Source organism: Chiloscyllium plagiosum, unplaced genomic scaffold, assembly GCF_037043375.1.
Source record: "Chiloscyllium plagiosum isolate Xiang-an unplaced genomic scaffold, Cpla_swu_hap1 HiC_scaffold_5, whole genome shotgun sequence".
NCBI classification, from domain to species: Eukaryota; Metazoa; Chordata; class Chondrichthyes; order Orectolobiformes; family Hemiscylliidae; genus Chiloscyllium; species Chiloscyllium plagiosum.
The window spans coordinates 36,020,470-36,036,196 of record NW_028270143.1 but is presented as its reverse complement, the minus strand read 5'-3'; the positions used below and the strand labels follow the sequence as shown (position 1 = coordinate 36,036,196).

The window sequence follows — 15,727 nt, the reverse complement described above, 5'->3', positions numbered from 1 at the left end:
CAAGGTTAGATCTCATGGAATACAGGGAGAACTAGCCATTTGGATACAGAACTGGCTCAAAGATAGAAGACAGAGGGTGGAGGTGAAGGGTTGTTTTTCAGACTGGAGGCATGTGACCAGTGGAATGCCACAGGGATTGGTGCTGGGTCCACTACTTTTTGTCATTTATATAAATGATTTGGATGTGAGCTTAAGAGGTATAGTTAGTAAGTTTGCAGATGACACCAAAATTAGAGGTGTAGTGGACAGCGAAGAAGATTACCTTGGTTTACAATGATCTTGATCAGATGAGCCAATGGGCTGAGAAGTGGCAAATGGAGCTTAATTTAGATAAATGTGAGGTGGTGCATTTTGTAAAAGCAAATCAGAGCAGAACTTGCACAGCTAATGGTAAGGTCTTTGAGAGTATTGCTGAACAAAGAGACCTTGGAGTGCAGATTCATTGCTCCTTGAAAGTAGAGTCACAGCCAGATAGGATAGTGAAGAAGGCGTTTGGTATGCTTTCCTTTATTGGTCAGAGTATTGAGTACAGGAGTTGGGAGGTCATGTTGTGGCTGTACAGGACATTGGTTAGGCCACTTTTGGAATATTGCGTGCAATTCTGGTCTCCCTCCTATCAGAAAGATGTTGTGAAACTTGAAAGGGTTCAGAAAAGATTTACGAGGATGTTGCCAGGGTTGGAGGATTTGAGCTATAGGGAGAGGCTGAACAGGTTGGGGCTGTTTTCCCTGGAGCGTCGGAGACTGAGGGGTGACCTTATAGGGGTTTATAAAATCATGAGGGGCATGGATAGGATAAATAGACAAAGTCTTTTCCCTGGGGTGGGGGAGTCCAGCATTAGAGGGCAGAGGTTTAGGGTGAGAGGGGAAAGATATAAAAGAGACCTACGGGGCAACCTTTTCAAGCAGAGGGTGGTACGTGTATGAGATGGCCTGCCAGACGAAGTGGTGGAAGCTAGTACAATTGCAATATTTAAGAGGCATCTAGATGAATATATGAATAGGAAGGGTTTGGTTGGATATGGGCTGGGTGCTGGCAGGTGGGACTAGATTGGGTTGGGATATTTGGCATGTGAACGAGTTGGACCTAAAGGTCTGTTTCTGTGCTGTACATCTCTATGACTCTCTGACTCGGATTTATATAGCTCCTTTTCATGTTTGTCCTGTGTTTCAAAGTGCCATACAGCAAATGAAGTATTTTCTGAATTGTTGTCACATTAGTTAAGTTGCTGAAATCCACCGAAAGATTCTTCTGATCCTGTTAGGTCAGGTAGAATTTACTCAGGGTAAACAGGGTATAGAGGTTAAACCATGGCTTGTCTATGCACTAATGTAGATCTAGTAATAGTCTTTGGTCACATGGCAAATATGTAAATTTGAATGAAGGGTAGGAAGACAGTCCAGTGTCTATTCCAACTTAAGTATGCACTTGATGATGAATAGCGAGGCTTGATAAATTTGTTTGTTACAAGCTGAGTTCATGTGAACAACGTCCTTCAATTTGATTGATTCCATTTTCCCAAAACGCACAATTGAATGATGTGTAAAATACCAAATGAACAAAACTATTTGACAATTTTATTCACAATAGATTGTAGGTTGCATTTGAGTCCATTTTAAAAATAAATTTCCCTTTCGTGTTCCTGCTTGAGATTTAAGATGTTATCGTATTATAATGACACTGAATCTTTTGAGAGTCCAGAAAGATAAATTCTTCAATCAACAGGTGAGAGTTAGGCAAACAGGTCAGTTGTTCAACCATCTGCAATGGGATGTGAAACCAATTCTTGATTGGCAGCTCTGATTACAAATATTTTGTGTTAAGTAGCTATTGCAGGGGTGGGTGTAGGCACTTGTTTTGCAGTGTGCTCACTTGTCCTGTAGAAACCAGACTCTGTTCTCCTGAATGTTGAGATTGCTTGGTGACTTAGATTCTCCTGTTTGGATCCATTGAGGACTGTTTTACGTTTCATCATGAAATGGGGTATGGGCTCTGAATTTCAATATCAGAATATCTTTGTATCTGAGTTGGGCATTCTTTGGTTCCCATGCTTCACTGGCTCTTCAGCACCCTTTGGAATGTGGGAATGGTCCATGTGACCCAGTGAGGCTGACCTCTAAGTTGTGTACTTTGGATTCTAGGTATGTTTCACCTTGCTTTGGTATAAGGGATTTTGCCTTGCCAATGATGTTGTAGGTAGCATGATGCAAAAGAAGTAGAATGCTCGCGAGCTTTGAGAAGATTGCATCTAGTTGCTTTGTGATGACAATAATTTAGTCATGTCCCACAACAATGAAGACGAGATGTGAGAACCACTGCCTGATAGACTTTAATCCGTGTTTTGAGGCACACTGCTTGCTCTCCAAATCCTGTGGATGTACTTGCTCAGTGCTGAGTTTGCTTTGTCAAATGATCTGATCTTGGAGAGGATAAGCTTAAGATAGCAGACTTACAAACTGAATTGAGGGGTGTATTGTTATTTATGGCTTGGACCTTGAAGCAGCTAAGGGCAGGTTAGTATTTTTGGAATTGCTGCAAGGCCAAAACTTTGAGGTTTGGGCAAATTTGTCTTCAATTAGCTGGATGTCTTTCAGATGATGTCCTGTTAGAACACAGTTGCCTATGAACAAGAGTTCACTTAATACTTGAGGTTTTTGTGCAAACTTTGTGCCTGTGCTGATCAAAGAGGTTGCTGTCTGAGCTGAACTGAATGTGTACTCTTGAGTACACATTGAGTATCTTTGAGTATGTATAATAGAATGGCTGGAAAGTTAACGATAAACAGTACTAGTACCATTTTGCAGCAGCATTTGGTGCTATCAGTGATAGAAAAACTGTCGAATGATGCACTACTGTTTATCACACTGATATCCTACTGCCGCCTCGACTACGACCTCGCCTGCCACCACCAAATCACCATCTCCCAGACCATCCACAACCTCATCAACTCTGGGGATCTCCCATCCACAGCCTCCAACCTCATTGTCCGTGAACCCTGCACCGCCCGATTATATCTCCTACCGAAGATTCACAAACCTTACTTACCCAGTTGACCTATTGTCTTAGCCTGCTCGTGTCCCACTGAACTCACCTTTGCATACCTTGACACCGTCCTGTCCCTCTTAGTCCAGGGACACCCACGCCCTTCACCACCTCCAAGATTTTCATTTCCCCGGCCCCAAAGGCTAATTTTCACCATGGGTGTCCAATCCACCATGACAAAGGCCTCTCTAAGCCCTCTGTTTCTTCCTCTCACGCCGTCCCAACCAGTACCTTTCCACTGATACCCTCATCCACCTGGCTGAACTGGTCCTCACCCTGAACAACTTCTCCTTCCAATCTTCACACTTCCTCTAAACCAAAGGGGTAGCCATGGGCATCCTCATGGGACCCAGCTATGCCTCCCTCTTTGTTGGGTACGTGGAACTGTCCATCTTCTGCAGTTACACCGGCACCAACCCCCATTGTTCCTTCGCTACATCGATGACTGTATCAGCGCTACCTCATGCTTCCATCTTTCACCCCGACCTAAAGTTCACTTGGACCATCTTGGACACCTTCCTCCCCTTCCTGAACCTCTCTATCTCCATCTCCAGCAACCAACTAACTATGGACATCGACTCCAAGCCCACCGACTCCACAGCTACTTAGACTACACCTCCTCCTGCCCCACTTCCTGTAAAAACGCCCTTATTCCCAATTCCTCGGCTTCCGCCACATCTGTTCCCAGGATGACCAATTCCACCTTAGAAAATCCCAGAAGGTGTCCTTCCAAGATCCAATGCATCTCGTCTACTTCCCACATCACTGCACTTGAACACCACACATCCCCAACCCAAAGCAACAAGGACAGAAACCCCCTGGTCCCCACCTTCCTCCCAGCAACCTCCGTATACATCGCATCATCTTCCTCCACTTCCGCCACCTGCAAACTGACCCCACCACCAGATTACATTTTTCCCTTCCTACCACTATCAGCATTCCGGAGGGACCATTCCCTCTGCGATTTCCTCGTCAGTTCCATGCCCTTCCCCTGCCAATGCAGGAAGTGCAAAATCTGCGTTCACACCACTCCCCTCACCTCCATTCAAGGCCCCAAAGGATTCTTCCACATCCAACAGAAATTTACCTGTACCTCTACCAATGTCATCTACTGTATCTGTTGCAACCGATGTGGTCTCCTCTACATTGTGGAGACAGGACGCCAACTTGCGGATTGTTTCAGAGAACATCTCTGGGACACCTGCACCAACAAACCCCACCACCCTGTGGCTGAACACATCAACTCCCCCTCCCACTCAGTCATGGGCATGCAGGTCCTGGGCCCACTCTTCATCAACCCTAGCCACCCGATGCCTGGAGGAAGAACACCTCATATTCTGCCGTGGAACCCTGCAACCACACGTCATCAATGTGGATTTCAACAGTTTCCTCATTTATTCTCCCCCAACATTATCCCAGTCCCAAGCCTTCAACTTGGCACTGCCCTCCTGACCTGTATATCGTCTTTCCCATCTATCCGCTCCACCCTCCTCTCTGACCTATCACCTTCTTCCTCACCCACATCTACCTATCACATTCCCAGCTACCTCCCCCCCCCCCACCCCCCTCCCATTTATCACTCAGCCCTCCGACCCACAAGCCTCACTCCTGATGAAGGGCTTATGCCCAAAACGTCGATTGTCTTGCTCCTCAGATGCTGCCTGACCTGCCGTGCTTTTCCAGCCCACGCTCTTGACTCTGATCTCCAACATCTGCAGTCCTCACTTTGTCCCTCTTTATCACGCTGGTCAAACATGCTGACATGAGCTGAGGACATGTACATAATTGCCATTTTGAAGATGACGATATTTGGACAGGACTTCAAGGTTTATTATGTTGAAGATCTCAGTCATAGCAATGAACACTAGATGAAGGACCTTTCTCTGTAAAAGGGATTTATTTTAAATTTGAACCACCATAAAGATCACGAAAATCATTCCTTATTCAGCACAAACGACAATAATGTGAAGCTGGGTACACTTGCTTTTTAAGGTGAGTGGCAGTCCTCTTGAGAATAACCTTTACAAGATTTTTCTCCCACTTCGGAGAGAAGTGAAACACCACAACAATTGTCCCAGATGCTGTTGTGTCCCATCCATTTGTGAGTTATGGAAGATGATGCCCTGGCTCCAAATTATGTAGAAAATGCTAATAAGTTTCCAAATGATGTGAACACCTCTGTCATTGCATTGGCGACAGTACAGCAAAGTTTCTGGAGATTGGACGCAGGCTAAGAGATTTGTCCTGTAATTATGGGACAGAGTAAATTGGGTCTATGCCCTGGAGTTTAAAAAAATGTTGTTGTGGAAATATTCAAGATTATGAAGGGCCTTGGCAGAGAAGTTACTGAGATTGTTTCCCTTGGCTAGAAAATGTAAAGAAAGGTAACATAGCTTCAGAATAAGGTGCTGATCATTTAGGAGTAAACTGCAGGGATGCTACTTCATTTAGATTTCCCAATATTTGGAATTCCTCACTACAGACAGTTGTGGATACTTGTTATTTAAGGCTAAGATAGATTTAGATCTCTCAGGGAATCAAGATATGAAGGTGGAATTGAAGTCCAAGATCTACGATGACCATTGTGAATAGCAGAACAGACTTGATGTGCTGTGTGCTAATCCTATTTCTTCTGCTCTTGTGTTATTATGCATTAGAATACATGAATAGAAGGTTATTCAGAGGTAGTAGCTTCATTGCTTTTGTGACCTTGAGATGAACTGAGGAAAAACTTGTCCAGAATGCAGTTGAAGTGATTCAATGGCCTGGTTAGACAAATTGATTTCTAGCTTGGGAGATTGATTAGAAGTGCTTTCCTGGATGACAGAGAATTTTCTGCCTCTGTTAAGAGCAGATTGCTTTCTCCTGAGAGGATTCATCCTGCGCCATTGGTTTTAGGCCTGTAGACAGACCAAAGGCCTGCATGAAGGGTCATCCAGTCATGCTTCTTGCCAGCTTTCTGAAGCCTGTATCCTTGTTCCCCTGCCACCAGTTATAAAGTCATAGAGACGTACAGCACAAAAACAGGTCCTTCGGTCCAACTCGTTCACGCCAACCAGATATCCTAACCTAATCTAGTTCCATTTGCCAGCATTTAGTCCATATCACTCTAAACCTTTCCTATTTATATACCCATCCAGATGTCTTTTAAATGTTGTCATTGTATTAGTCTCTACTACTTCATCTGGCAGCTCATTCCATACAAGCACCATCCTTTGCGTGAAAACGTTGCCCCTTAGGTCCCTTTTAAATTTTTTCCTTCTCACCTTAAACTTTTTCCCTCTAGTTCGGATTACCCATCCCAGGGAAAAGGCCTTGTCTATTTACCCTATCCATGCCCCTCATGATTTTATAAACCTCTATGAGGTCACCCATCAGCCTCCAACCCTCTAGGGAAAACTGCCCCAACCTATTCAGCCTCTCCCTATAGCTCAAACCTTCCAACCCTGGCAACATCCTTGTAAATCTTTTCTGAACCCTTTCAAGTTTCACAACATCCTTCCAATAGGAGAGAGACCAGAATTGCATACAATATTCCAAAAGTGGTCTAACCAATGTCCTGTACAGCCACAATACGACCTCCCAACTCCTGTACTCCATACTCTGACCAATAAAGGAAAGCATACCAAACACCGCCTTCACTATCCTATCTACCTGTGACTCCACTTTCAAGGAGCTATGAACCTGCACTGCAAGGTCTCTTTGTTCAGCAGCACTCCTCAGGATCTTACCATTACATATATAAGTCCTACCCTGATTTGCCTTTCCAAAATGCAGCACCTCACATTTATCTAAATTAACCTCCATCTGCCATCCCATTGTACTTTGAGGTAACCTTCGCTGTCCACGAAGCTCCAATTTTGGTGTCATCTGCAATATGCCTCCTATGTTCACATCCAAATCATTCATATACATAACAAAAAGCAGTGGACCCAGCACCAATCCTTGTGGCATTCCACTGGTCACAGGCCTCCAGTCTGAGAAACAACCCTCCACCACCACCCTCTCTCTTCTACCTTCGACCCAGATACTGTGTCCAAATGGCTCGTTCTCCCTATTTTCCATGTGATCTAACCTTGCTAACCAGTCTACCACGTCTACCTTGTTGAACGCCTTACTGAATTACATTTAGATCATGTCCACTGCTTTGTCCTCATCAATCCTCTTTGTTGTTACTTCAAAAAATTCAATCAAGTTTGTGAGGCATGATTTCCCACGCACAAAGCCATGTTGATTATCCCTAATCAGTCCTTGCCTTTCCAAATACATATAAATCCTGTCGTTCAGAATTCCCTCCAACTACTTGCCCACCACCAATGTCAGGGTCAAAGGTCTATAGTTCCCTGGTTTTTCCTTGTCACCTTTCTAAAATAGTGGCACCATGATAGCCAATCTCCAGTCTACCTGTGGCTATTGATGATCCAAATATGTCAGCAAGGAGCCCAGTAATCACTTCCGTAGCTTCTTTCCGAGTTCTAGGGTACATCTGATCAACTCCCCGGGATTTATCCACCTTTTATGTGTTTTCAGACATCCAGAACCACCACCTTTGTAATATGGGCATTTTTCAAGATGACACCATCTATTACCCCACATTCCATATCTTCCATGCCATTCTTCACTGTAAACACTGTTGCAGAAATATTTGTTTCGTATCTCTCCATTGCTTGCGGTTCCACACATAGGCTGCCTTGCTGATCTTTCAGGGAACCTATTCTCTCCCCAGTTACCCTTTTGTCCTTAATGTATTTATGAAATCCCTTTGGATTCTCTTTAACTGTATTTGCCAAAACTATCTCATGTCCCCTTTATGCCCTCCTGATTTCCTCTTAAGTATACTCCTATTGCCTTTATACTCTTCTAAGGATTCACTCGATCTCTGCTGTCTATACTTGACATATGCTTCCTTTTTCTTAACCAAAACCTCAATTTCTCTCGTCATTCAGCATTCCCTACATCTACCAGCCTTGCCTTTCATCTTAACAGGAACATACTGTCTCTGGACTCTCATTATCTTATTTTTGAAGGCTTCAGATTTTCCAGTCTTCCCTTTACCTGTGAACATCTGCCTCCAATCAACTTTTGAAAGTTCTTGCCTAATACTGTCAAAATTGGGCTTCCTCCAATTTAGAACTTCAACTTTTAGATCTGGTGTATTCTTTTCCATTGCTGTTATAAAACTACTTCATCTTTCACTCAATTTAATCCTCTAGCATGTATTTTTCTTGCTGGTATCTGAGTTTTGGTTTTATTGATTTGTCAGATATGTCGGATCCATGAGCATTGTGGGTTGCATCTGCTTTCTCAATTATATCTTGGTCCTTTCTGTTGAACAATTTTACAAATCCAAGGACCTCTGACACCACGCTACGGGTGACGTCATTTGTTTTCTTTCAAGACTGTTATGGAAACAAGCAAGCTCACAGTTAATTTATATTTTTGTTCTTATCACTTAGCTGAGTCTTTTAGATTAATTTCATTAGGCTTTCTGTTTGATTAATCCTGTGATGCAGAACTTTACATGTACTTTCAAGGCCACAATAATTCCTGATGGTCTGACCAGTGTGCAGCACCTTGAAGTACAGTGCATATCTTTGAGCTTTGTCAGAGAGTACTGTGGTCTAACATATGCCAGTGTTTAATTATAAGGTGCACCTATGTTTAAAGATGTTATTAGCTTGCTGGATTGTTTGTGTTGGTAAGATCAAAGTCACTGTCCATAGAGAATAGAAGCCGGTGGATGTAGTTTATTCTACCAATGTCATGTGCCTCTGTGCTCTTCTCCGATTATTAAAGTCTGTATAAGTCTTGATCGCACCAAGAATGATTAGTTTGCCTTGTTATGTTACTCCGCTGATTCTGTGGAGGTTTTCATAGAATGCTCCATTGACTTCCTTTGTGCATAGGCAGTACTCAGTGTGACATAAGCAAGGCTTATTTGAAGTTCAAAGAATTGGTCATTGTTATTTTGGGAAGCATGACAATTCAGATTGAATGATAAATCACACCTCTGGTCCTTCAATTTGCAAACTCTGTGCTATGATCATGTAACGTCAGAATATTTCTAAACAGCACATGGATCAAGTTTTATCTGATAGTTAACTTGCCTGAGTTTGAGTTTTTGCTTTTCTTTTTGAGGAGCTTGAGGAGCTGGTAGATGTGGAAAGGGAAGATTGTAATTAGGGTTCTTTTGTTCCTACTGAGGCTTTGTGAGTGTAGAGTAATGATGGAAAACTGCCTATTGTATCATCTCCCTGTCCCTATCACCACATGGCTTGGTGGTCCAAGTTTGTTGGGTAATGTTTTCCGAACAACCTGCAGACTACATAAAGTTAAGTGGGCAAGGTTTGTGCAGAACCAGTTCTGAATTCTTGTTCAAGGCAGCTAATGCTGCCAGGTGCAATGTGGACAGGAATTTAACCAGTAAAAGCTCTTTGGCATTGCAACAATATGGGACTTTTTATGAATGAAGAATGCTTTGACCCTGCTTATCATCTTCGTCCTTCCATTGAGTCAGTGGTTTGATGTAGGGCATTCCTGATGAAGAGGTTTTGCCTGAAACATCGATTTTCCTGCTCCTTGGTTGCTGCCTGACCTGCTGTGCTTTTCCAGCACCACTCTAATCTTGACTCAGAGTGGTTTGACCTCATTGAGCCAGAAACCTAATGTTTGAGGCATCCATGATTTCTATTCAGGAATAGGATACTTTTCACTTAATAGATTGGAGAAACTAAGGTTGTACTCCTTGGAGAACTGAAGGTTGAAATGAGATTTGAGTGAAGTGCTCAAAATCTTGTAGGAAAATAAAACCATACAGGATAAACAGAAAAACTTCCCATTGGTGGAAGATGCGCCATAAGGGTTTATGTTTGATTCCTATACACAAATTAAGCTCTGGATATATCATGGGAAGTGATGCAATGACATATGATCTGCTGTCTTGCAGCCTTGTGGCTGATGATTCTGAAATGACTTTCTGACCTTAGTAGACTTAGCAGCTCAATGAGACAAGATTTGGAGATGCTGGTATTGGACTGGGGTGAACAAAGTTAAAAATCACACAACACCAGGTAATAGTCCAACAGGTTTAATTGGAAGCACTAGCTTTCGGAGCGCCGCTCCTTCATCAGGTGGTTGTGGGAGCAGCTCTGAAAGCTAGTGTGCTTCCAATTAAACCTGTTGGACTAAAACCTGGTGTTGTGTGATTTTTAACAATGAGACAAGAATATTAAGGCAGAATCAAGAATCAAGAGAACACAGATTCTGAAGTGATAGCTTAAAAAAGCTGAGGTGATTAGAAAAAAAGTGTAATGGTTACCATCTGAAGTATGCTGCCTTTAAAAAGTGGTGGAGATGGATTCAAACCTGCTATTTAAAAAGGGAATTGCATTTACCTTGAAAGGAGAAAGTAACTAAAAGTCTAAGAGGTAGTTGATGAAGTGGAACTGGTGAAATCGCTTTTGCATAAACCTAACTCACCTAAAGATAGAATGGCCTCCTTCTGTTCTGTGTACTTTCAGTGATTGGACCCAGCCAAAGTTGAACTAAATAACTCAGTGGCATTGCTTGGATTGGAAAAGGCAATTGCTTAATGCTGGAATCAGATTTGCACGTGCTTTCCAAATGCATTTCCTTTACTCAATAATATTGAAAATCTAACCTCAAGCTAGAGTCATCGAGGTGTGCAGCGCAGAAAAAGGCTCTTTAGCCCATCAAGGTCTGCCCCTGGCAAAAACAAGTACTTAATAGTTCTAATCAAGTTTTCTAGCACTTGGCATATAGCCTTGTATGCCTTGGCAATGCAGCTGCACATCTGAAGTGTAATGACGGTTTCTACCTTTACTACCCTTACAGACAGTGAATTCCAGAATCCCACCACCATGTGGGTGGAAAAAAATGTCTTCACATCCCTCTAAAGCTCCTTTCCTTACTTTTAAATCTATGCTCCCAGTCATTGATCCCTCCATCATAGGAAAATGTCTCTGCCTGTCCACCTTATCTATGTAGCCACCCCAACCCTCCATTTACATTTTCTGCATCTCAATCATGTGCCCCCTCAGACTCCTCTGCTGTAAGTAAAGCAACACAGATCTATTTAATCTCGCTTCGTAACTAAAACTGTCCAGCCCAGGCAACATCCTGTTAAATCTCATCTGCTCGCTCTCCAGTGCAGTCACTTCCTCCTATATTTCTAGATTCTTGAACTGCACACAGTACTGTAGCTGTGGCCTAACCAACATTTTATATGATTTCAGCATAAGTTTTCTGCTCTTAAGCTCTGTGCCTTGACTAATAAAGACAAGTATCCCATACGCCGCTTTGACCACTTTAACAATCTGTAAGCTACCGGTGGACATGATCGCCAAGGTCCTTCGCTTTTGGATACTCTCCTGGGTCTAGCTGTTCATCATATATTCCTTTGCCTTGTGTGTCCTGCCCGAATGCATCACATCACATTTTTCAGAATTGAACTCCAGTTGGCACTGACCTACCCATCTGACCAGCCCAACTATATTGTTCTATAAGTTAAGGCTACTGTCACTATTTCCAACCCACCAATTTTCATATAATCTGTGAACTCACTGAATAAACCCTCCTATGTTGAAGTACAAATTGTTTGTACATACCGCAGGTAGGAAGGACCCCATTGGGCACAGGCTTCCAGTAATAAAAAGACACTCAACCATCACATTCTGCTTCCTGCCACTCAGCGAATTCAGGATCCAATATTCTACTTTCCTTGGATCCCATGGGCTTTTACCTTTGCAATCAGTTTCCTATGCAGGACCTTACCAGGGATATTACCAGCCCAAGTAGACTATGTCAAATGCTATGTTCTGTTTACTTTTTTAAGAAAAACTTTGCATTGGCATCCTGACAATAAATTATTACTTTATACATAACAGGAACAGATGTGTTATACCCTTTGAAGTACTATATTCCCCAACTCTTCTGCATAAAACTCTGGGAAATCCACTGGTGTTTGTAACAAACTTGTAGTGCTTTTGAAGGGAATTGTTCGTATTTTGCTTGGGCTCCCACTTCATTCTTCAGTTCAGTTGATGCTTATGTAATTCAATGCAATGCTGTAATGTTGTTTATGTTTAAAATTAAAATAGTGCTTGCCATATTTCCCCCTTATATTCAAAATGCAAACACTATTTAGATGTTTCTGTTGGAATTGTGTGTGTTTTACCAAACTATTAGTGCTTGTTTTGTGTTTTCAGTACCCATGCTATGGCCAATCATATCTACACTTTATGAATCAATCCTTTCTTATAAATCTGTTGTAAAATTTTTATTTCTGTGAACTCCACCAAATTGCATTTTCAGTGGGAAGCTTTTAATTAAATAAGGAAAAATGCATTCTTTTTCACATCTTCCATATATGTTTGTGTGTCTCCCCTACCACCTCTGCATTACTTTATTGAATTTTCTTTTTTTTTTGGATAAAAGTATCTTACAAGGAAAGATGGTCAGTGGAATGCTGAAATTCGTAGAGTGTGTGCAGATTGGGACACTAGCATTTGTGTATTATTTTTAAAGTATTTCATTAATCTGTTTTATAACCTTAATAGAGAGCTTGCCAGTTAATAGTTTTAAGTACTGGATACAAACAAGGGAGCTAAAGGTGAAATGTGATCAGACTCACTTAGTGAGCATAGGGGCTTGTGGTAGAGTGGTAATGTCCCTACTTCTAGACTAGAAGGTCCAAGTTCAAGTCTTAACTCCCCCAGAAATGTGTCTCAAAATGTTCGAACAGATTGGTTACAATAACTATGAGCATTACCAGTGGATTGGTTGGTGACAGCAGATGCTAGACCAGGACATGGGGATGTCTGCCTGAAAGTAGGATAGCATTAAATAGCAAATGGATAGATAGCTTAAAACTTGAGGGGAGAAAAAATAGATGCTTAGTTCATGAAGACAGAAGACAGAGAATAATGGTTTAAGTGTGAATGGAGAACAAGATGAGCAGGTTAAATAATTAGGTACATAAAATAATGAAGCTAGTTTTAAATGAACTTTACCCTGATGTCGTTATGTAGTCCAAGGAATAAAATAAAACTTTTGCTGTACCGTCTGCAGAAATGGACTCGGGAAGTGGTAGTTTTAACAGTACCAACTGCTCTGAAAACTGAAAAATAAATCCGTAGCAGTAGCTGTCATATTGTTAAATGTTAATCGTGTGCGAGAAAAGTCGAGGTAAATTTGTCAAACAGCTAGTGCATGTCAAATATAATATTTTTGATATACATTATAGATTGACATGTAGATGCAGCTTAAAAAAATCTTTCTGTTAATAATTCACAGATGGAAATGCATAATTGGAAGAATATAGTACCATTTTATTTGTTGATACCTAACTTTCTATATTGGCCAATATTTAAAGAAAACTTTCAGAACACATTCAACAACAAATTGAATTTTACTCTTGGTTGGTATATCATCATGAGTGTTTGAAGTTTAGCTCATGTTTTGAAAGTACATTCAAATTGCCTATGCCATGTTGCATTGCCGATATTGGTGCAAACGTATTTTACTGTTTGATAGTTTCATATTGACTAGTCGAAGTTAGATTTCTGATCCATTTCTGACCCTTCTACTGTAATAAACCAGCATGACAGAAAATGTTAATCCTGAATAGCCAATGTATTAAACAGGGGCCATAAGGGAAAATCATAATTTAGTTTTACCCCACAAATAATCTCCTCTCCATTCTCTTGCTCAAATCTTTTCTCAAACAAGTGGTCAACAGTGTCGGACCCTGAAGATGGCTGCTATCAGAGTTAGAATCAGATGAACTATCTAGAATTTCTGCAAGTCAAAGCAAGCTGGTGCTTTAACACCTCTTTAACTCATGGAAACTTGGCTTGCTAACTGTTATGACTATAGATACCCCAACTCCCATGAAGACCGTGACACACAGGAATTGCAAACCACTGTACTGTGGATGCTGGAGATCTGAAAGAAGAATAGAAAATGCTGGAGAAACTCAGCAGGTCTGACAGCATCTGTGGAGAAAGAAGCAAAGTTCAAGTTTCAAGTCTGATGTCATTATTCTTCATTGACCTTGAAATGTGAACTCTGTTACTCTCTCCAGAGATGCTGCCAGATCCATTGCATTTCTCAAGCATTTTGTTTTAAATTTGTAAATTACTATTGTCTGGTACCAAGATGCTAATGGCATTCCAATTAGCCATTGAGATGGACCATCAGCATCTCTTTACCTCACAATGACTATTTCCAAGAGAAAAATTGAAGTATTTTCTCGTCTGAATGACTTAGTAGATGCCACTCTGTTATGTGACCGGAACTTGCAGTTGCTGAATTTTTGAAACATACAGCTTTGACTATTAAAATTATTGAGGAGAAAGTGAGGTCTGCAGATGCTGGAGATCAGAGCTGGAAATGTGTTGTTGGAAAAGCGCAGCAGGTCAGGCAGCATCCAGGGAACAGGAGAATCGACGTTTCGGGCATAAGCCCTTCTTCAGGAATGGGGAAAGTTTGTCCAGCAGGCTAAGATAAAAGGTAGGGAGGAGGGACTTGGGAGAGGGGCGTCGGAAATGTGATAGGTGGAAAGAGGTCAAGGTGAGGGTGATAGGTCAGACTGGGGTGGGGGCGGAGAGGTCGGGAAGAAGATCTCAGGTTAGGAAGGCGGTGTTGGCTATATTAACATCACAAGAAGAGCTACTCCAGGCCTGTAATAATGCTCATTCATGTGCTGATGTACAGCTCTTTCATGTATTCATTCATGTGTGTGCTAAATCACGTATGCACTTACATATGTCCATCCCCCAGAAAGACTCCACTTGGACTAATAGCAGATTGGGACACCACAGCTTAAGAAGAAAATTTGTCCTTGAGGGAGTACGACGCAGGTTTACAAGAATGAAACCTGGACTTCGTGAGTTATCAGGAGAGATTTTACAAATTTGGCCTTTTTTATCCAGAATTTAGAAAGTTATGTCTTCAAGATTTTAATAGGAAAGGATAAGATAGATAAAAATAAACAATTTCCACTGTTGGAGCTTCTAAAACTAGGGGACATTGGTTTGGCCATAGTTCTCAGACTTTCAAGGGGGAGGTATTGGGAAGTGCTTCTATACATGAAAGGTAGCGGATGGATAAAACTGTCTTTCACAATTGGCAGTTGATGTTAGATCAGTTGTAAATTTTTGAATCTGAGATAGATACATTTTTGTCAATCAAAGATGTTAAGGAATATGGGCCAAAGACAAGTACATAGAATTTGGCCATAGATCAACCATGACCTTAGTGAATGGCAGAGCAGGCTGAAGGGACTGAATGGTCTTCTGCTATTCTTATGTCCTTAGAAACTCGCACTTTACCTGCCATGCAACCAATTCTCCAAATACAAGAAATACGGGTTGATGTCCTATAACACCTGTTTTGTTTATGTGAATTTGCTATACTACAATTGATGAATTGAGGACATTGTTTCTAAAGTGTGAACTTTTAAAACCTATTTTGGTTGTAATGCAATTGCATCGACAACACTTCAAGCGCTGTTTCTAAAGTGCGATTTTTCTATAATGCGAGGTCGTATAAGAACGCAACCATCGCATTATAGAAGAACAAACCTGTACTGCTGCACTTTTGGCAGCCAATGCCTTTGCATTCTAGCTTGCAGGAAAAGTATCAGCCAACTTGCAGACTCCCA

General features: G+C 41.6%; 1 protein-coding gene and 1 long non-coding RNA gene across 2 annotated transcripts in view; one reads left to right on the top strand and one right to left on the bottom strand.

The window, feature by feature from the left end:
• LOC122549768 (aryl hydrocarbon receptor-like) overlaps positions 1-15,727 on the top strand; it is a 191,888-nt gene that overhangs the window by 7,606 nt on the left and 168,555 nt on the right. The window lies entirely within an intron of this gene.
• LOC148149907 (uncharacterized) overlaps positions 1-15,727 on the bottom strand; it is a 100,734-nt gene that overhangs the window by 49,121 nt on the left and 35,886 nt on the right. The window lies entirely within an intron of this gene.